Below are 22501 nucleotides of genomic sequence, written 5' to 3' on the forward strand. Positions count from 1 at the left end.
AAAACAGGTCAGGACTTGATGTAGAAATGTAGCCTGATGTAGCCTGTAAAGTACGTTTTCTTACAAATAAAGTATCGTCATATGGAAACAAAGTTTGACAAATACTGGAGGAAACAAAAAGCCAAGTCGCTCTTTAATAAAAATTCATTTTTATTTTCCAAGCGGTTTTTTCTACCTTAAAAATTATCCTATCTTCTCGAATTTGGTTCAGTTCTAAAGCATGTATAAAAATAACCCAAACAATGTTTTTCATAAAACGTTGAGGCTACAATCGCCTTAATTAACTAGAAAAAGAGCTATAAGAATTTTTAACCAGCAAAACTCAATTTCTAAACTTATTTTTCGTTCTTTACGCGAGCTACAATGAGAGTAAACTATTAAGTTTTAATCAATTTTCTTTTGAAATAATAAATCACTTTTTCCACACAAAAATTTCAGAAGTACTGTTTGACCACGGATTGTATGTAATTCGGCAATCTGCCAAGTAAAGACGATTCCATCTGAATGAATCTAGCAGGGAAGAAGGGAAAATAATGATGGGATTTTAATGCACGCGTTTTATAATGTCACTAGTGCCTTATACATGTATTGCATTCTCTAAAATAAAATAAAGGGAAATAAAAATAGTTACCATGGAAACAACAAAAAGAAAATACAATATTTTCATTTCGTTCGGGAATGTAAAAGCAAAATGGTAAGCTCAAAAATTTGTTGTGAATAAATCAATCAATTATTTTTTTCCGTGAGAATATAGAACGAAAATACTTTAGATTAAAAAAAAGTTGCTGAGAGCAAATTTTCGTTTTTACAAAACTAATGCTAAATAATAGAGGCAAAAGTGCACATCTGAAACAAACCAACTAACACCCCTATAAACTAATAGATACGTCCATTTCCGCCTATAAATCGGATATTAGCCTTTCCATGTAATCGATGGTCATACAGTAGTGTTCCGAACTAGGTTTTGATTTTGTTAAAAATGTCTATTAAATTTTCATACACTTATTTTTCAAAATTTTTACGAGTAAATATTGTACCACTGACTCGTCAATATATAAAATCAAAAGACGGTGAATATAATGATAGTAATAATCATGTTTCTAACTAACTAGATATGGGAAATGAAACTTTTACCTAGTACAGAAAAAAAGCAGTACGAATCAATAAATGAGGCATTTAATTTATTCCATACCATTTCCCTAATGTCTTGAAAAGAAATTATAGTTAAATTTTACATATTATGATCGAGAAAGAACATATTGAACAAATGAATGAACATTAAAAAAAATGCAATATTGCAACGATGCGGAATCTACATCCAATGTTCTGTACCTCTTCGATCACAGCCACTCTTTTCGTCCCATGGATAACCGTAAACTAGGAACAATTGGCGTTATTTGGCGACAAGGTTCAAAGACATTCTGAAATTCATAAGGCTTCGTGCGCTGAATGACATCATAATCGTAATTTGCCATTGGACAGCAACGCTTGAAAATATGAGCTGTGCTGTAAGGATTTTTCTGCATGCTGCCTAAAAATAAAAATTACAAAATGTTTATTTTGAATGCTTTAATTTTGAAAAACCTTGATTTTCTTGCAATGAAAGTATTATTGAAAATGTGATAATGTGGGAAATAATACAAGTTTCAATATTAGTTTTTTAAAAAGCGCAATAGAATCAACAGAAACAAAAGGCATATGCATCGGTATGTGACAATACATTTTCATATTTTTTCAAGTAACGCAGCAAGCTCAAGAGATTTACAATCAATCAATGGAGGTTGATATTCTCATGTCTCGCTGATTTGTCATTCGCTGCTTAGAAAAAAAAATAGAGGGCTTTTTTTTAAGAAGAGAATTAAAAGAAATTTAACTATTTTATAACAACACACAGTGCAGTTTTAATAAAACCTTCAAAAAAAAAATAAACAGAAAGTAATTTCATTTACAAATGATCGTTAAAATATAAAAGAGATTTTTTTTTTAAATTGAATTAACCCTAAACTCCAGTGGATAGCGTTAATTTTCAACCACTTGTTTGCTTCTTCATTCTCCTAAAATGACTGTCTTACCAAGAAAAGAGTTAAGTGACTGGATCCAGTTCAGCCTTGACTCGAAACTGAATTCGAATATGAAAAATAAAGCATTTCCTTGCATGTCAAGCATTGCCAAAAAATATAATCAAATTATCATGTCGTGTCGTTGTTGATGACATCAGCATTACTCGATCATTCACTGTTATATATGAGGATAATGACAGCTGATTAAAATGTAAGTAATATAATTGAACTTTTGTTTTGATCTTTTAATGATAAGCACTTAGGCGACCGCGCACACTTGTCAAATGCAAACTTGTCTTTTATCAAGATTAAGACAGAAGACTAATTCCTTGTTAAGAAATGATGTAATTTCTTTTTTAAATATTTTTTAATGCCCTTAAAAAGTTTTACAATTTTGTTTCATAGCATGACCTAATAAACATGTAGTTTTGGCAAGCCTGCTTATTTATGAGATATTTTGCTTATTACTCGGATTAAGCACTTCCGGATTTTCGATAATCCAGAATACCAATTTTGTTTTGGTCGCAGTAAGTACGGATAAACGAGGTGGTGCTTTTTTTTTTTTTTCGAACCCTTTTTAACAGCTATCCTTTTGTTATTGTCGAAACAGACATTTACATTATTTGTTCTTATGTAACTAAATTTAAAATGTGTATGATTGTATTGTAAGCCTAGTCATTGACCGATTCGTGAAAAAAAAAAGTTTCATTACTCAAAAATAAAAAATAAAGCATCCAGCATTCATTTGAATTTTGACGTCTTGAAATAAAATTATGTTTTTTGCAATCACGAATTGCGGTGGGGACTCTCCTCGTTGGGTTTCTCGTTAATACAAATGGAATGGAGTGGAAATTGTCAAGATATTTGGAATCGTCTTATTATGACTCGTGATTTTCTAGAATAAACAATACGAAACACATCCATAAAAAAAATGGTGATTAGAATGCGGTAACAAAGATAAAGATTTCATGGCCGTTATACAGTCGGATCTTGGTACTCGGGAGCTTATAACTCGAATATTCCTGTATCTCAAAGGTATTTTTGGGTCCTAAATTCTTGAGACTGTTGTAAAAACTTACCATAACTCGAACTACCAATAAATCAAACGTTTTAGCCGGTCCTTTGAGACTTCAAGTTATCAAGAGTTGGCTGCAGTTTATTTACAACGTAGAACGTTACATATTTTCATTTCTCATTAATCTTAAATGTAAAGAATTAGTAATCTGGAAATTTGTATTCAGATGAAGTTTTGCTGTTATGTTCGAGTGCATTGTCCTGATAAAACGAAATTCTACAATAAAATCAAACCGCAGACAATTTGTAACTATGACGATGAAAATTTTGCTCTATAAATAAATACAGTCGTAGTCATGGTAAATCAGAGCAACATCAATTTTCGTCAAATGAGGATAATATGCTGTTCGTGATCGTGATTGCTCAAAAAAAAAAAAAAAAAAAAAAAAAAATGCACATCCACCTTGTTTAGGAAGGCAATCATACTTACCAGTGTATCCGGGCACCACATAATCAGGCATGACAATATGGCCGTGATTACAAGCAGTTCCTCTATCCTGCAACGCGTTCCACAGTCTGTGATCTACTCTTCCTTGCAGAGAGGCCTGCCTTCCCATCCACGGCATACGATCTACCATTCTTTCTTCCGTCAGAGCCCGCAAAGTTCGAATTTCGTTCGGCCGGGGTAATATGATATTGTGAGTTGTCAGAGAGTTGAAATGCTTGCCGACGTGAAATGAATCGTGAGGTGTAATGTCTAAAGGTCTGCAACAAAATTTTGTATTAAAAATATTCCTGGACAACAATTTCAAGAAGAGACAAGAAGTGTTCACACAGAGAAATCACGTGAAAAAATACACAGCGTAAAGATATTTTATCTCCAGAAAGCGCACAGATATGCAAAGCATGTCGAAGCTGCATTAAAATCTCATTTCAATAGTAAAAAACGCTAATTGATGAAGATGGGCATGATTCATTATTTTCGTAGAACCTACTAGGAGGGCCCGGTTAAGATATAGAGAGGCCCTAGGCCAAACCCATTTCTGAGCCCCCTGTATAGTCAAACATTAACATTTTATTGCTATGACAAGAAACAACTTAGACACACGTAATACACCATCACTTTAATGATAATGAAAAAATTACGACCAAACTTCGCTAAAATCATCTACTACATCAGTGGTTCTCAACAAAGAGTGCAGAAGACCGAGACCGGTCCACAGAAAAATTTGATTGGTCCTCAGAGGTTTTTGCTCGTTTGGGTTGAAATATTTTCTTACTTAAAAGAAAATTAGATAATAGTATCCCATCTGAAATAAACAATACAGTTGGTGGATTTTTTTTTACGTTTGAAAGCTACTGTTAATGTAATTTAATGTTATGGCGATTTTTTTAAAACTACATAGAAACACGTATATGATCTTTTAAAGGGTGTTTATGCATTTTATTAAGAAAAAATAATAATCATTTTACATCACAGGGAGAAGGGGGGAATTTTTATTCAAGGGACTTCCTTTAAATTCTTAGCATTCTTAGCAAAGACATCGCCGTGCGAGTACTGATAGTCATCATATAATAAGAAATTCAAATAGGCAGACGGGCTTCAAGAGAAATCTGTGCCTTCGTCAATGTCTAACAAAGAGAAGAAAAGCTATTGCATAAGATTAGAGCCGCTATATAGCCTTACATAAGACGTGTGAAGCTTACGTGTCATCAATTCTGCCGTGAGCAGGGTAAAGCGCAGTATGTTCAAAAATGAGCTATTGAAATATTTGAAGAAACGCATTTCGGATTTTATACCCAACAGGGAGGTGTTGAAATTTCACGCTTTTTTCTCTCTTTATTTTCAGTGGAAAGTAAATAGGCAAGCTGGTACAATGAAGCTTAAGTACAATAGATAACAAAAATGCAAGAAAATGAAATATTTGCAGATATCTTCCCACGGCAGTATTGTCTTTGAAATCGATCTGCTTACTTTAGCCTATTTATATGCGCTCATATAGAGGGCAATTGGGGGCTCCAGACTCACCTTAGAAATTAGAACTTTCTTGCTTTTAGTACTTTTCTTCTTTGCGAAAATGTAAAAACTTTTCTCCTCCAGCTATTAATGAATAAGTTAATAAAAATATCAAATTTTAATAACTCTAATCTGTAATGAAATCGGTTTCCATGGGGAAAATATCCTGCTAAACTATGAGGAAAATTTCTGAGCCTCGCCTCCTTAAAATGTTGCACATGGGCGCTCATGTAATGCGCCTATTGCCGTCTTTCATCTTATCGTAGCACAAGCGTGTAAATGAACTAGAAGGTTGAAAAATTAAACATGTAAGTAACTATTATATCATTCTAGATAATAAAACTTACCCATCTTGATATAGGTGCGGAATGTAATCATGGCGGAAGCGAGTATTACGCTCTTCCATGAGGATGCAAGAAACTGCAATGAACACCTAAAAATAAAACAATTTTTATAACAATTTCCATATTTTACATTGTAAGCAAAAATAATCACCAAGAAATAAAATCTATACTAATATTATAAAGAGAGAAGGCGGATTTTTGTGTGTTTATATGTTCGAGGTAATCTCCGGATCCACTTAACCTATTTGAAAAATTCCTTCACTGTATGAAAGGTGCTTTCTTACTGAGTAACATAGTCTATAATTCGAAAAAAATCCGATAAATAGTTCCTTTTTTATTCCAATTTAGGCCCACATTTCACATAAACTCCCGAATATGGGAGTGAAAAATTACTTGCACATATTAAATTATATATCGTTGAAAAGGGTAGAATTTTCCGCATTCTAAACAATTTGTTTCCAATGCTCTAATTTAATTACGGCGGGAGTAATTTGCGTTTTTAACTCGAACTTTTTTAGGCTTAGCTGAAATTTAGGCACTACTTTCTTCATTAACTCCATCAATAAAAAGCGAAGAAATTGTCCCACAGTTTTCTTTTTGACACCATTGGAAAAAGCGACATTTTTTATTCCAGATCTCTTTCGACATGTGGTCGAAAAACACATGTCGAATTCCTTTTTTAACCGACTTCAAAAAGGAGGCGGTTATCAGTTCATACCGTATGTATGTTTTTTTTTTTTTGTTTTTTGTTTGTCCACTCATAGCGTCTCACCTAGTGAACCGATTTTGATGATTCTTTTTTTAATGGATAGAGGATGGCTCAACTTAGGTCCCATTACTTTGTTCGACCATATTTGTTCTTTAGAAAAAAAGTTATGGGGCAAAAAACAATACATTTTATGCAATTTCCCTATTAAATGATTAAAATGATATTGTAGCGTAGTTCGCACTTTTCATCCGTGAATAACGGTGGCTCAGTGGTAGAATTCTCGCCTCCCACACGAGCGACTCGGGTTCAAATCCCGACTAGGACAAAGTGAATTTTAGTAAAATTTCGTTTCTACTGTTTCCCGTATTTTCTCGAATGTTCTATTAATTTCTGTATCTTTCCAAGTCTGGAAAGTTCCAGCACTTTCTCAAGTTGTATATAAGGAGATGTAACGTTCATTCGTGGTTCTGAATAAAGATCTCGAGTTGAGACTAACGAGTATTCGCTTCATTAGGCTTTCACATTGTCTTCGCTACCTTCATCTACGCGACAATATGAAACTCATTGTTATAAAAGTTTGGTGCCATATAACATTAATAGTAATTGTAATGATAATTTTGAATAAAGGCTTTTCTAAAGCAATACAGTGATATAAAGCCGAACTTCTTACTAGGTAACTTCTTACTTTTACTGAAATATCTACATTTACACTAAAAAGAATGAAATAAAAAAATTTTGAAAAAAAAAAAATAGAACCGACTTCAAAATTCCTCTAAAAAGTGAAAAATAATTTTATTCTTTAAACACCATCGATAATGCTTTTAAACATAATTTTTGAAGTTGGTGCAAAAACGATAGATAAAATCATTCACAGTCATTACTCAACTACAACTATAAATTTAACCAGGCCCCAGTTTCTTCACTATCACATAAATTATGCATTGATGACAACATATTTGAATAACGATATAAATGTTTCGTTCGTAACTTAGGATGCTTTTCTGAACAAAATATGAACGAAGCATGGTTACACTGGATTTTACGTTTTGTTTTTGCGCCAACTTCAAAAATTATGTTTAAAAGCATTATCGATGGTGTTTAAAGAATAAAATTATTTTTCACTTTTTAGAGCAATTTTGAAGTCGGTTCTATTTCTTTTTTTCTTTTTTTTTTTTTTTTTCAAAATTTTTTTAATTCCTTCTATTTTCAAAGGAAAAAAAGTTACAAGCGTTTTAAAAGCAAATTCGAAAAATGTCATTTTGATCCAGACTCAACCATTTTATTTTCGCGTTTCCACGGTTACGCCTTTTTGAATCCATTGTTTATTTCCTTATTTTGCATTTAATTTCTTAAACTTATTTTATTTCGTGTTTCATGGTTACGCTTTTAAAATCCATCTTTCGCATTTTAATTTCTTAAAAATATTTTAATACCTCTCGTCATTATTTGAAAGGGTAATTTTGCATGGTGTTTTTTTTTTTTTATTTAAGCTTGATTGTAGAATATATGTCACTGGACACAATTTTTATTCTCAAGGTAGATCGGACAAAGCCGAGCAACGCAGCTCTTAATGTATAAAGATTTGAAAGCTACTGCTAATGTGATTTCATACTGTTTTGTTTGTTTGGCGAAACATTTATTATTGCCAAAGAAAAAACATCAAAAGCATCCGCTTCACTCGCCAAAAGAGCTGGGCTCCGGTAGCGTGGTCGCTTGGCACGTTAGGCGCTGAGCAGTTCAGTCTAGTATTATTGTTTTAAAGCAATCGCAAATGTAATTCATTGGTTTGGCGATTTTTTTTTTTTTTTTTTTTTTGAAAGAAAAAAAAAACTTTTGATTTGTTTTTATCCGAGTGAAATGTACGACATTTTCTTCTTTTTTTTTCTGACGATGATTTTTGAATGTTCCACGGGATGGGTTTTTTTTTTTTTTTTCGTTAGACGGATGGATTATGATAGCGTGGTTGCTGGGCGAGTTTGGCGATAAACAATGGAGTTGCGAAATTATTTTTACCTTTGAGAGATATTATTTGATGTCTTTTTTTTTTTTTTTTTTTTTTTTTTTTGTTTATTTGGCGAAATATTTTAAATTGCAGAAAAATCGCTTCACTCGCTAAATAGAGTTTCAAAGCAACTGTAAATCTAATTTAATGATTTAACGAAAAGTTTTAAATTCCAAAGAAACTTTAATATTTTTTTTCAAAAGGTGTGTACGCATTTTATACAAAGAAAAATGACCATTTCACATCAGAGGGAGAGGGGGCGCCAATTTTTTTATTCAACGGACTTCCATTACATTTTTAGCACTGGCATCGCTGTGCGGGTACTGCTAGTATGAAATAAAATAAAAATATCACTAATGAGGGTTTATATCTCATCTGTACAAAATCAGCATCATCTATAGGGGGTAGTACGTTGATTTGAGTTTATTGATGATTTTCCTGACTTGGAAGTTTTCGGTTAATTTGGAGTCTTTTTTCTTTCGCCACCAAATTTTTTGAAGCCAAAGACTAAGAGCTATTGTACGAGTATAAATATCAGTCTTGTTGATATTGCCACAATAAGATAATTATTGTTTAAAGTTTGTCGGTCGAGACAGACTCATAATTATCAAAGCTACTTTTCACCGTACCTATAACAGAAAAGAACTTTATAGAAATATCCACTCCCCTGGCGTTTATAGAAGAATTCTGAGCTTAAAAATTTTTAGAAGTACTATTGCTAAAAGGCAGCCGTTGCTAAAAAGAAAAAAAATCAATGTAGCTGAAATATAAAATTGAATTTCTAAGTAAGACAAGCCATTAAACAAGACTAAAAGTGTCATAACAGGAAAACTAATCGACCGAATTATTAAAAGAAAACATTAAAATGTAAAGTAAAACCGCGAAATAAATGATTAAAAAAAGTTATTGATCAACAAGTTTCATTTAAATGTAAAATTGAAGCATTTAGAGCAAAAATGGGAACAGTTAATTAATCAATAGCAATTTTAACGCCAATTTAGCATGTTCTGCATTATGATGATCTCTCCCCCTCCCTCTACCCCCCCCCCCCCAAAAAAAAATCTATCATGCAAAAAATTATTTTTGAATAAATCACATCTCTACTCCTTCAAACGGAATCGAAACGAACTTATTCGTACTCAAAAGCTTAAATATGAAACTAATTTATCATACACAAACTCTTCGGGCAGGTTTTTTAGTGAAAATTTATCATTTTCTGACTTGTTTCGCTTACAGTCGAGATTGTTGCCATTTGCTATTAAAATGGATATTTACTTTCATTTCCTTATAGTACATGGCCCCACTCAACGACGCTGGCGCTTACCTTAAGTATTGAGTGGGGCCGTTCCTTATAGCAACCATAATATAAAAAAAAATATTGCATTGTGTTGTAGTGGCTCAAATCAATTTAGTGCAACTAAGATTTTAAAAGTAAAACGGAAAAATAGAACATGAACTCGGTTTGGACAAATGAGAAGTTTTCGCAATAAGGAATTGTCTAAAATCTATAATTTTGCATTAAATTTTAGTCCACCTTTTCTGCTTTTTCATTCATTCTCTTTCTCAGAGTAAACACTTTTACCACTTCATGGTAGACATAAGCCTTTGTGTATTTTTCGCAGCATTTTAATACGATACTGTAAAAAGAGTTTTTTTGCTCGCCTCACTTAAAAAGTGTATTTTGGGAGGAAAAAAGAAAGAACGAAAAATGCTTTTTGAATAAACGATAGACTAATGATCAGAGTAAACCATAGATTACTCTGATTATACAACATTTAATTCGCTTCTGAATTATCAAAAGCTGAAAACGCGGTAGACAGCAAGCGCAAGCGTTCAGTGCGCCAGTGGAGTACGTGCCAAAGTTCATCACTTGAGACGCCATAAAGACCGCGCCTTGTTTGAAAAATCTGGCACTTTAAAAAATTAATTAAAAATTAAATGTTTTGAAAATAAAAGAATTTCCTCGCTCTATGATATATATATATATATATTTATATATATATATATATATATATATATATACACTGGTGGACAATTGCTACGGACGGATGCCTATAGCAGCGTTAGCAATCACAAAATGGAAAGCAAGGAAATATAGAAATTAGCAGGAGTACGGGAAACGGATCCGGTCTCCCGCTTTGGACCCGGGTTCTGACCTGAGGTGGCCAATCGATGGATTTTCGAGATGCAGAAAATCATCAGTGCCCATGTCGTATGATTACGCGGTATGCGAAAGATCCCTTGGGTATTCGTTTAGCTTTGAACTCCCTCAGCAAAATTAAACTCCTAGTGTCAGAGATCTCAGGTGCCTTCATCTGGTGAAAACTGGGCATTAAAAACTACTTTCGTGTCATGCATCAGCGCCTTAATGGTGTCACATGAAAGACACCCCTTGTCGGAGAGCGCACTGGGTCTGGTAAAGGCTAAATGGCTTCTTACACAGCTCCATTGGAAACAAACAAAATAATAATAATAATAATAATAATAATTTAACTAACTCGGGGGCTCTGCCCCCTGCTCGTGACCACTCACCAACCCCTGAGGATTACCTCGCAATCTCATATGGTTCGCGAAGATTTAAAGCGCCTGTTAAGAGAAACTAGATCAAAATGCATGTTACGATTAGAACAAAATAGAAATCGGGAACCCTTTTCCGAAGAAAATAAGAGTTTCAGTGAAGAGCTCCTTTAATTTAGAAAAATAGTAAAATCCCACCACAACCCAAAGAAAAAAAAAAGAGTTCGAAAAAAATTTGAAAAACAAAATTATTTTTAAAGAAACGAACTTGTATCAAATTTCACAGCCTAAAGGCCTTTAAAACACAGCAAAACGGCCGTCTGTACACAGACACACACGCAGGCACAAAAAAAAAAAAAAAAAAAACTTGGGGAAACAAAATTTGCAAATCAATTCCCCTTACACATAATTTGATGCCGAAGCTCTTTTATTGCACTGAAAATTGCAATAGAAATAATTTCATTGGTTCAAATAAGAGTGTGATAAAATTTCTGGAAAGAAGTTTTTTTCTTCACTTTGTCCTATTCGAAATTTATTACGAAGTTTTATTTAATATATTTCGATCAACGTTAATGTGTTTTCAGAGGCTTAAAATGGCAAATAAATTTACCCAACATTCTAAAATTCATTTTTCTCTCTCATTTCGTTAAAAAATCTCGTTCTGAAGTTTTTTTTTTTTTTTTCACTTTTCAAGAAAAAGATACAAGCACTTACTTCGATGCTCCTCCAAGTTGAACTAGAAGATGAACTTTACTTTACCAGAGAACATCAACTTGAAACACATGAAATCTCTCACATGATGTTCAAGATGTCACGCAATTTCACTCTCACTTTGAGCATTATGATCTGTTCAAACATATCGATCTTAAAGTTATAGAAATGAAAACTGTCAAAAGGTACCTCTACGGCCGCTTTTTTCAAGACTTAAGAGAAAATGAATTTTTTTCCGAAATAGCATGTTTCTTTTTCTTAGAAGGTCAACTGTGCACGCTCTATATTATGAAACGAAATTTGATCAAGATAAATTAATTTGAAAATTGGAAACATTGTTACAGAAACGAATAACATGATGTACGACACTATATCATCAGCTTAAAAACGAACATATTAGATCAAACAATTAGTTTGAGAAATCGAAACCATTTTTTCCACTATCGTCGTAATTCATCTGATTATAGCATTCTTGAATACATTTGAAGGAGTGAGAAGCAAAGGGGTGTAAGTGCCAAAACTGAAAATTTCGAGATAACTAGTGCAAATGTTAGGAGAACCTCTTCTCTATTATGGACAAGAAAAGGTACTTGTAGCTCTGGTAGGTACTGCTATACAGCAAAATTTTGCTAATAATTTCAATGAAAGTCTACCTAGGATTTTAACTTTAAACGCAATTTACTCAAAACTTTAAAAAGTTCTCTTACATCCCTTTGCCTCTCAAGGCCTCATTTGTGAAGTCAAAAATCAAAATCTTAATTGAACTAAGCGTTAAAAAACAAAAAAAAAATGAATTTTGTCATTTTGAATTCAAATTATGTTCTTTGCAATCACGAGTGTGTGTATGTAGGCGTGTGTGTTTGTGTGTGAAGGGTATGTTGTTTGTGTGTAGGGGGTATGTGTATGTGTGGGTAGGCGTGTGTGTTTGTGTCTGTGTGCAGTCATGAGTCTGTGGGTAGTTGTGTGTATGTGTGTAGGTGTGTGGGGAGTGGGGGGGGGACGTGTGTGCAGGCATATGTGTTTATATCAGTGTGCAGGCATGAGTGTGTGAGTACTTGTGTGCATGTGATTGTGTAGGTGTGTGTGTGTTTGAGTGTAATGTGTTTGTGTATGTGTATAGGTGTATGTATGTGTGTGCATATGTTTGTGTGTAGGTGTATATATGTATATGTGTGTGTGTGTAGGTGCGTGTCTGTATGCGCGTAAATGTAGGATATTGACAAAACCTGGAGACGGTTTTCGCTAGAGGAGCAGCATCGTGAGGAGCCGGTCGACGGTGATGCTGCAGAGGGTGCTGGCCGGAAAATAAAATGATAGGACATCAAAACAGTCAAATGAAAGCAACAAGCAATCGTGATTGCTCAAAAAAAGAAAGAAAAAAAACTCTTAATTTTGAAACTGATCGCTTATGTATTGTCATGTTTACACTTGTTAATTTTACGTTTAAAAGGTAAAAGGAATCCTTAAAAATATACTACTTTTTGAGATACTTATTTTTTCCTTGAAATTCGAAACAGATAATTTTCTAAGGGATAAAATTAAAAACTTCGGCGACAATGATCTATAAATAAAAATTGTTTCCGAAAGAAAGAAAATGTCAAAAAAATTACAAAATTAGCTCTAAAATTGCTGCAGGATTCGGTAATTATGTAATGACACTAAAAGTTCCACTCAGAGGCATGGTTTCATAGATTCAATATGCGAACTTATTCTTAGAGTGTTTTATTTTCAGCCCGAAAGAACACAATAAGAACCAGACGTTTACGAATGCATCTAAAAGAAAAAAAAAAACTGCAAAATCAAAATAGGTTTGCAGACACTAAAAAGGTACGATTATGCAGTATTCAAAGGACAAATTAAAACAGTGAACGCTTTTTATGCAACTTACCCTAGACGCATGTGTGCGTGAAGAGTTCAAAAAAGTAAGGGGGCGTATGAAATTGATGGCCCTTTAATTTTTGCAAACGTATCTCAAACACAGACAAAGATAATGGATTTTAGTGTTTTGGTATATGAGGAAGTTACTACCAGGTCTGAGTATTGACAATATGAACCTAATCCTGAGTACAGTATTCAGGTCATGATGCGAGGTGAAAGGGAGGTAGATCCGTGGGGTTTCCCCCTGGAAAATTTGTAAAATTTGTAGTCTTAAAAAGGCATTTTAGCTTCATATTTTTATAAAACTTGCAATTCCGCTTTGGGTGTCACCCCCAGACGTGTGACACCCAGGGAGGACCGTCCCCACCAGTAGGGACATCACTGGTTTAAAACTAATATGATCGTTTTTTGTTTTTGTTTTTTTTCTTTTAACGGGACATTTATCATTTTTAGACATCTGCACGTGTATATGAAACGGAAAAGTGTTTTTCTTTTCTTCTTAGTTTACGACAAACAAAAGCAGAAATGAACTAAAAATAAGAGAGAACTGATGTAATTTTTAAAGTAAAATTTGATTGAGTACATTGAGGTGCTTACTTTCAAAAAGAATGAAATTCTTGGCAGAATTTTAAACAATTTACTTTTAAAATTGACATAGCTTTAAAAACTGCGATTTGCACCCAGTGACTTTTGGTTGAAGCATTCAGTATCCTGTTCTGTCTCTTCGAAAAATGGGACAGGATATACCTGAAAACGGGACGCACCTTCATTATGACACAAGTCAGTGGTACTCATCCTTTTTTCTTTTCTCAGACAGCATACACATTACGCATCAAGATTGGGAATTTTTTCTGATTGTTATTGGCGAGTAGGAGGAAATTTATAAGTAGCTATTTTTTCGTTTGTTAAACCTCCCCTCCCCCCCCCCCCCAAAAAAAAATCTTAACAACAACTACAGCTTTTAAATTGCTACGTTAAATGATAATTTAACGTAGCATTAAAAAACTCTAATAGAGAAATATAATTAATTACATAACCAAATGTCAATTTTGTCGGCGGAAAATCTTTTTTTTTTTTCTTTTTTTTTTTTTTTTTTTTTTTTTTTTGTGACATTCTTCTAGCAACTGAATCTTTTGTTCAAAACTTTCTAGCCCTTCAGAAAAAATAAAACGGTCAAAATAATACTCCTTTCCCTTGCCAAATCTATGAATGGACGTCATATGAGCAAATAAAAGTGAATGAGAACTAGAATTATTGATTTATGAGTGCTCCCCGAAGGGAAACATTTTCTGTTAAGAAGAATGTGTAGTTTAAAAAACTACCTTAAACCTTGAAACCCATTTCACGTGGCTGTCAGATAATTTGATTAATGTTTCAGTTTGAAATGAGTGACTTAGTTGTACTGCATTTCAGACGTCGAATCTCTTGGCCTTCATTTGTTTAGCATCATATATTAGTGGAAATCGTTGTCGTTCTCGTTGCAACAAACGTTGCTCAATTTCTTTTTTTTTTTATTGAAGCTATTTATAGAGGACATACATTATAGGATAAAATCTCAAAAAAGGTAGACTTTTATCAATTGCTTGCTTCTACGGAGTCAGCATATTGGCTCTTTACCATTTGCAGACCTTATGCATGTAACAGATTCAAAATCGCCTAACTCCTCTTTTTTTAAAAAGGACAGGAAAAAACATTTATTCGAAGTACCAGCCTGAAAATGAAGTTTTCTTACGATTAAAGTATCGTCGTAGTTGAACAACGTTAGGACAAAAATCTTCTTTTGAGATGGGGGAGGAAGTGGTTATATTCACGGAAACGCCTTATTTGTCACAATAACAGATTTAAAGTCCCCTCCGTCTTTTTTTTTTTTTTTCTAGAATGGGACAAAAAAGCATTTGCTTGTACGAACTTGTATATGACGATTTCTTACAAACGAGCTGATGTGTGTTTATCACATGACTTCCTTTTACTCCAATTTAATGTCATTTCCCCATTACGATTTTAATGTGACTCAATAGTTTACTCTCTAAATATCACCACCAGTGGCCAAACTGAAACATATTTGTTTTTTAAATATCACCAAATTTGTCACCAAGTTGGCGACAAAACTTGGCGACCAAAAGACTGCCGATAAATCGCCAAGTGTCCGCCAAATTATAACACCACTTGAGTTTGCATCGAAATTAACAATGATTTCCCCCCAAAAGGGACAAAAGACCCATATAGAAATACCCGAATGCAACCAAAAGGGGAGGTGCACAACTAGACCCCACTAGGAATCTACGTACCAAATTTCAACTTTCTAGGACATACCGTTCCTGAGTTACGCGACATACATACGCACATACAGACGTCACGAGAAAGCTCAACTCGGGAATCGTCAAAATGCTTATTTCGCGTATCTATACGTTCTTAGGAACTTATCCACGTTTGGTCGAGTCGAAAAAAAATCTCAACATTTATTCGGAGGTGAGCAAAATAGAAATTAAGGCCGATTCTTGAGTGAAAATTTTTCGCGAATACAATACTTCCCTTTTTGTAAAAGGAAGTAAAAAGGACAGGAAAAACATTTACTCGAAGTACATATGCCTGTAAATGAAGTTTTCTTCAAATAAAGTATCGTCGCAGTTAAAGAGAGTTGAGACAAAAATATTTTTTTTGGTGGGGGGGGGGGATTTAGAAACACAGAAACGCTTTATTTGTCACAATAATAGATTCGAAGTCCTCTTCTTGATTTTCTCCTAAACGAGCTGATGTGTGCATCACATGACTTCCTTTTACTCCAATTTAATGTTATTTTCTCATTATTGTCAGTTTTAATGTGATTCAATAGTTTACTCTCTAAATATCACCACCAGTGGCCAAATTGAAACAAGATTTAAAGAAAAAAAAATCACCAAATTTGTCACCAACTTGGTAACAAAATTTGGCGACCAAAAGACTGGCGATATATCGCCAAGTGTCCGTCAAATTATAACAGCACTTGAGTTTACATCGAAATTAACAATGATTACCCCCCCAAAAGGCACAGAAGACCCCCTTTGGAGCATCCGAATGCAACCAAAAAGGGAGGTGCACAACTAGACCCCACTAGGAGTCTGTGTACCAAATTTCAACTTTCTAGGACATTTCCTTCTTGAATTATGCGACATACATACGCACATACGCTCATACAAACGTCACGAGAAAACTCATTGTTTTTTTTTTTTTTTTTTCGGGAATCGTTAAAATGGTTGTTTCGCGTGTCTATACGTTCTTAGGCACTTATCCACGTGTGGTCGAGTCGAAAAAAAACTCAACATTCATTCGGAGGAGAGCAAAATGGAAATTAAGGTCGATTTTTGAGTTCCCCTTAAACTGCTATAAAGCATTCCTCAACTATACATTATAGTTTTTTTTGTATATAGAACTGAACATTTACAGTATTTAAAAAATAAAAAAAATGTTTTATTGAGCATGAAATACTTTAAGATGCACAAAATGAATGACCAATGGGAAGGAAAGACACACGGAGGTAAAACAACACGGTACGCGCAGCATGTAGTAATACTAAAATGATGCACTAAAACAGTACTGAACAGTAGTTGCAGTAACATTATTTAAAGTTAAAAAATGAAGATAATGATGATTTCTGCTCCATGGGATCAGATCGTTATTCTTATCTAATACATTTTTAAATACGATTGCTTCGCCTTTTCTTTTATAACGTTTCACTTTGTGGCAACATATCCTCTTCCTGATCTTTTTATTAATATACATTACAAGATCTTTTTGTTTTGAATTTTAATTGCGCGTACGGACCATTCACTCATACTTATTGTCGCGCTACTGTCGACGTTTTGTAGTAGTTATCGAGAGTCTTTTTTTTTTTAATCAGAAACTTTCTTTTTTTCCATCTTCACAAACTTAAGATGAAAGTGCCACCAAGGTGCCTTTGCATTTCATCAACTTTAATATTTAGAATGAAAAAAATAAAAAAATGAAAGATGCTGAGTGGTTATTTGATGCACTAACAACACGATGCGTGGACTAGTTTGGTGTGGGAAGTTTGGCTGTCAATAAATGCTTAAACGGATGTAATAACATTCACGAAATCACTATTTAGTAGCCAATAACGAAACTGATACTTTCTCCAGAAAAAAAAATCGTGTTGTAGGCGAAAAATTCGCCTTAGCTCTAAAATACGTTGCTCGTGAAAAATTCGCGTTACAGCCATTTCGCGTAAGTCGAATCGCGTTGTAGCGGGAGTCGACTGTACTTCCTTTCTTACTTCCTTTTACAACGAGTTGATGTATACATCACATGACTTCCTTTTACTCCAATTTAATGTCATTTTTTCATTATTGGCAGTTTTAATATGATTCAATAGTTTACTCTCAAAATATCACCAACAGTAACCAAATTGAAACAGATAGAAAACAAAGAAAAATCACTAAATTTGTAGCCAAGTTGGCGACAAAACTTGGCGACCAAAAGACTGGCGATATATAGCCAAGTATCCGCCAAATTATAACACCACTTGAGTTTATATCGACATTAACAATGATTTCCCCCCAAAAAGGGGCAAAAGACCTCTTTTGGAGCATACGAATGCAGTCAAAAAGGAAGGAGCACATAGACCCCACTAGGAGTCTACGTACCAAATTTCAACTTTCTAGGACATTGCGTTCTTGAGTTATGCGACATACATACACACATACATATGTACATACAGACGTCACGAGAAAACTCGTTGTAATTAACTCGGGGATCGTCAAAATGGATATTTCGGTTGTCTGCACGTTCCTAGGCGCATATCCACGTGTGGTCGGGTTGATAAAAAAACTGGACCTTCATTTGAGGGTGAGCAAAATGGTAGTTAAGGCCGATTTTCGGGTGAAAATTTTTTCTCGAATAACTTCCTTTTTTGTAAAAGGAAGTAAAAAGTGCAAGAAAAACATGTTCTCGGAAAACAAGCCTATAAATGACGTTTTCTTACAAATAAAATACCGTTGCAGTGTATAAAACACCTAAAAACACCTGTTAAAACGCTTAACTGAAGCTCCATAACAATAAACAACGCTTAACTTGTCAAAAACAGTTTCTAAGTCCCCTTCCCCCTTTTTTACTTCCTTTTACAAAAAAGGAAGTATGGTATTCGCGAAAAAATTTTCACTCAAAAATCGACCTAAATTTCCAATTTACTCACCCTCGAATGAATATTGAGTATTTTTTTCGACTCGACCGAGTTGACGATTCCCTAGTTAATTACAATGAATTTTCTCGGGACTTCTGTATCTACGTATGTATGTAATGCGTACGTGAGTATGAATGTCGCATAACTCAAGAACGGTAAGTCCTAGAAAGTTGAAATTTAGTACATAGACTCCTAGTGGGTTCTAGTTGTGCACCTCCCCTTTTAGTTGCATTCGGGTGTTTCTAAAGGGGTCTTTTGCCCTTTTTTGGAGGGAAATCATTGTTAATTTCGATGTAAACTCAAGTGGTGTTCTAATTTGGCGGACACTTGGCGATACATCGCCAGTCTTTTGGTCGCTAAATTTTTGTCGCCAACTTGGCGACTTGAGGTGCATAGATAATTCATTAGTAACATATTTCACATCGATATTATTACTATGCTTTTTAAATGCCGTGAATATTAAATTTAAAATAAAATAGGAATTTTTCTAACATTTAAGCAAATTTGTACAAATACAAGAAATATACAAAAATACTGCAATTAAAAAATCAAATAATAAGGAGTGCATCCTCTTAAAATTTCGTACCTTCCCCAATCCCCCCCCCCCCCAAAAAAAAAGTAACTACAAAAATTTCATTACTAAAATCTGCGAAAAATGTAACAAAATTATTAAAATAAAATGTAAAATAAGTAGGTATAGGGTAGCACATGTTGAAATAACTTCCAACTTTCAAATAATAGAAATATTTTCATGATGCAAAAAGATTGAAATATGCTGCAATTTTTGGCAAAGCACGCGCTTCGTTGAACATGCATTGCGGAAAGCTTCCAAAATTTTTTTTTTTTAAATGAGTTATTAATTGGAAAGTTAAAAGCTCTTCAAGCCAATTAATTCCTTTAGTGCGAAAAGAATAAAAATCGAAAATCGTGGGATTCCAGCCTCCCCCACCCCCCCAAAAAAAATGAATTTTCGCAGCACACAAATGGGGAAAATGGAGTACTTAGCTGGCACCCTTTTCTGGCGATCCTACATATTATGCTTAGGCTTAGGAAAAAAATGGCGACGACCGTCCATAATATAGCTTTGTTGCAAGTTGGTGCAGAAAATCTATTTTGACCTTCTCTAGCATTATTGTCATAGAATTCTTATCAATGGGGAAAAAATTGGTTTCAGTCCTTATTCTTATATACAAATACAAATGTGACGACCAGTAACAGGCTCTGGGCCCAGCTAGGCTGGTCCTAGTCAATTAATTAGTCCCCAATGAAGATCAATGGCCCTCTTAAAACTATCCATCACCTTGCTCATTACCACCTCTTCCGGTAAGCTGTTCCAGGTGCCCACAACCCTACTAAAGCAGTAGTTTTTCCTTATTTTCAGGTTAATCCGAAATTTGAATAGCTTAAAAAAATGACCACTCGTCCTGCTTTCGGTGCAAAAATTTAATCCATTAGCATCATTAATTTTGATAAATTTATACAACTGAATCATGTCCCCTCTGATCCTACTTTGCTCCAGTATGTACATATTAATAAGCCTATTAAGTCTGGTATCATGATCTAAATCTGAAAGTCCCCTTACTAGTCTAGTTACCCTTCTTTGAACCCTTTCCAATACACAAATATCTTTCCTTAGATAAGGCGACCAAAAGTGCACAGCATACTCCAGATGGGAACTTACTAAATTCCTACATAAAGGCAGAAGAACCTTCTTAGATTTTGTCTGAAATAGATCTATTGATAAACCCAAGCATTCTGTTGGCTTTGTTACTTGCAATGCTGCACTGTTGACTAAACTTGAAGACCTGATTTATTAAGATACCCAAATCAATAGCATTTTCTTCCTGACTAATGATTAAACCCTGTAAACGATAACTCGTATGCTTATTTCCACGACCTAAGTGTAGCATTTGACATTTCCCTACATTAACCGCCACACCCCACCTATCCGCCCACTTAGTAATATAATCTAAATCCTCTTGAAGCTGTTTTACCTGCACTTCATTTTCTACAAACCCCATAACTTTTGCATCATCAGCAAAACAATTCATGCTTCCAGAAATATTCTCTTTGATGTCATTCATAAAAATAATGAACAAGAGAGGCCCTAAAACTGAACCCTGAGGAACCCCGCTTAAAACATCACTCCATTTAGAATGATTTCCCCTCACAACTTCTCTCTGTTTCCCTCCAGTCAGCCAATTTCTAACTCAAAGTAAAGTTTTTCCTCCTATTCCTATAAACCCTCTTATGCGCTATATGGGGTTCTACTTTCCCCTGGCATTCATGGATGACTAGAAGCGTCTATTGAAAAGAAACTAAAACTTTTTCATGATTGAAAAAACTATTAAAATGGAGAAAATGGTAAAAAAACGAGAAATCTCGGGAGATAGACGTAAAAAAAGGGAGTCTCCCATTAAAAACAGTAGAGTTGCCAAGTATGGTAATCGCTTAATCTGTCAATTATAGATTCAAAGTCCTCTTCTTTTCTAACACAAGGCAGAGAAAACATTTACTAGAAGTACAAATCTGTAAATAACTTCTTTTTACAAATAAAGCATCATCGCAGTGAAACAGCGTTTGACAAATGCATGCGGGGTATAAAAAAAAAAACGGAAAAAACTAATTTGTCGAAAACTAATTCGTAGATCCTTCTTCTCTCCTCTTTTCTAAAGGGGAAAAAAAACATTTATTCGAAGAGTATCTCCTTACCAGTTTTGTCAACACGAAATTTACTTCCCCTCCGTTTTTGAGTTTTAAATCATACCTTTTGATATATGTAAGGGGGGCGGATTCTAAATGTCGGCGAAAATGGGGGTAAACCATTCAAAGCACAAGCCTGAAAGTGAAGATTTCTTACTAATAAAGCATCGTAGCAGTGAAAAAAAAAAAAAAAAACCACACCAAATTATCTGCTTAACGCTTAACTAAAGTTGCTTGACACTAATTTGTCAAAAACTTACAAATGAGGTCTCTCTCCTTCTCTTTTCTAAAATGAGTCAGGGAAAATATTTACTGGGAGTATAAAACTGTAAAGGATGTTTTATTATAAATAAAGTATCGTCATAGGGAAACAAAGTTTGAAATAGAGGAGGAAACAAAACCCTCAACTGCTTAGTTTGTCAATAACAGATTCAAATAAGTCTCCTCCTTCCTCTCATTTTAAATATAGCAGAAAAAAATATTTAAGGTAAAACATCAGTAGTGGCCATTTCAAGTTCACTTTTGTACTTAGAAGAAAGAAATGAACAATAATAATGTGATTTTTTGTTGCTACTTTATTTAATTGTCATATTGAATGAATTTTATTCATCAGTTATTTAAATTTAAAGCTAGTATTGTGAATACTTCGGATGGGAGAGTGTCAGATATGGCTACTACTGAAACTTTCAGATTGCTGGATCAAATTTAAGGTTTGTGAAAAAATTGATAAAAATTGAACTAATTGGAATTCTGGCATTTTTAGAAATTGGAAAGAATTTTAAAGCGTTGAACTATAAAACGCTCATTGATTTTCAAGAGGGGAAAATAATATTGTAGACCAACAGTTTAAAAATGTACTTCACTGTGGCCACTACTAGTGCGCTTTAAACCTTGGAGTGGCCACTACTGGTGTTTTACCTAACTGGAAGCATAAACCTGTAAAATGACGTTTTCTTACAAATAAAGCACGGTTGCAGTGAAACAGCGTTTGACAAATGCATGCGGAGTAAAAAAAAATGATGGAAACGATTAATTTGCGAATAACTCACTCGTATAGTCCCAATCCTCTTTTCTAACAAAAGACAAGAAAAGCATCTATTCGAAGTTCAAGCCTGCAAATAAAGCTTTCTTACAAATAGCGTATCGTCGCAGTGAAAAAAAAAACCGCTTCAAAACACCTGTTCAACGCTTAATTAAAGCCGCTTAACAATAAAAAACGCTTAACTCGTCAAAAAGACTCCAAAGTCTCCTTCTTCCTCTTTTCTAAAATAGGACAGAAAAAAACATTTATTGGGAGTATAAACCTGTAAGTGACATTTTCTACAAATAAAGTACCGTTGCAGTGAAACAGCGTTTGCCAAATGCATGCT

Source organism: Uloborus diversus, chromosome 2, assembly GCF_026930045.1.
Source record: "Uloborus diversus isolate 005 chromosome 2, Udiv.v.3.1, whole genome shotgun sequence".
In the NCBI taxonomy this organism is placed as follows: Eukaryota; Metazoa; Arthropoda; class Arachnida; order Araneae; family Uloboridae; genus Uloborus; species Uloborus diversus.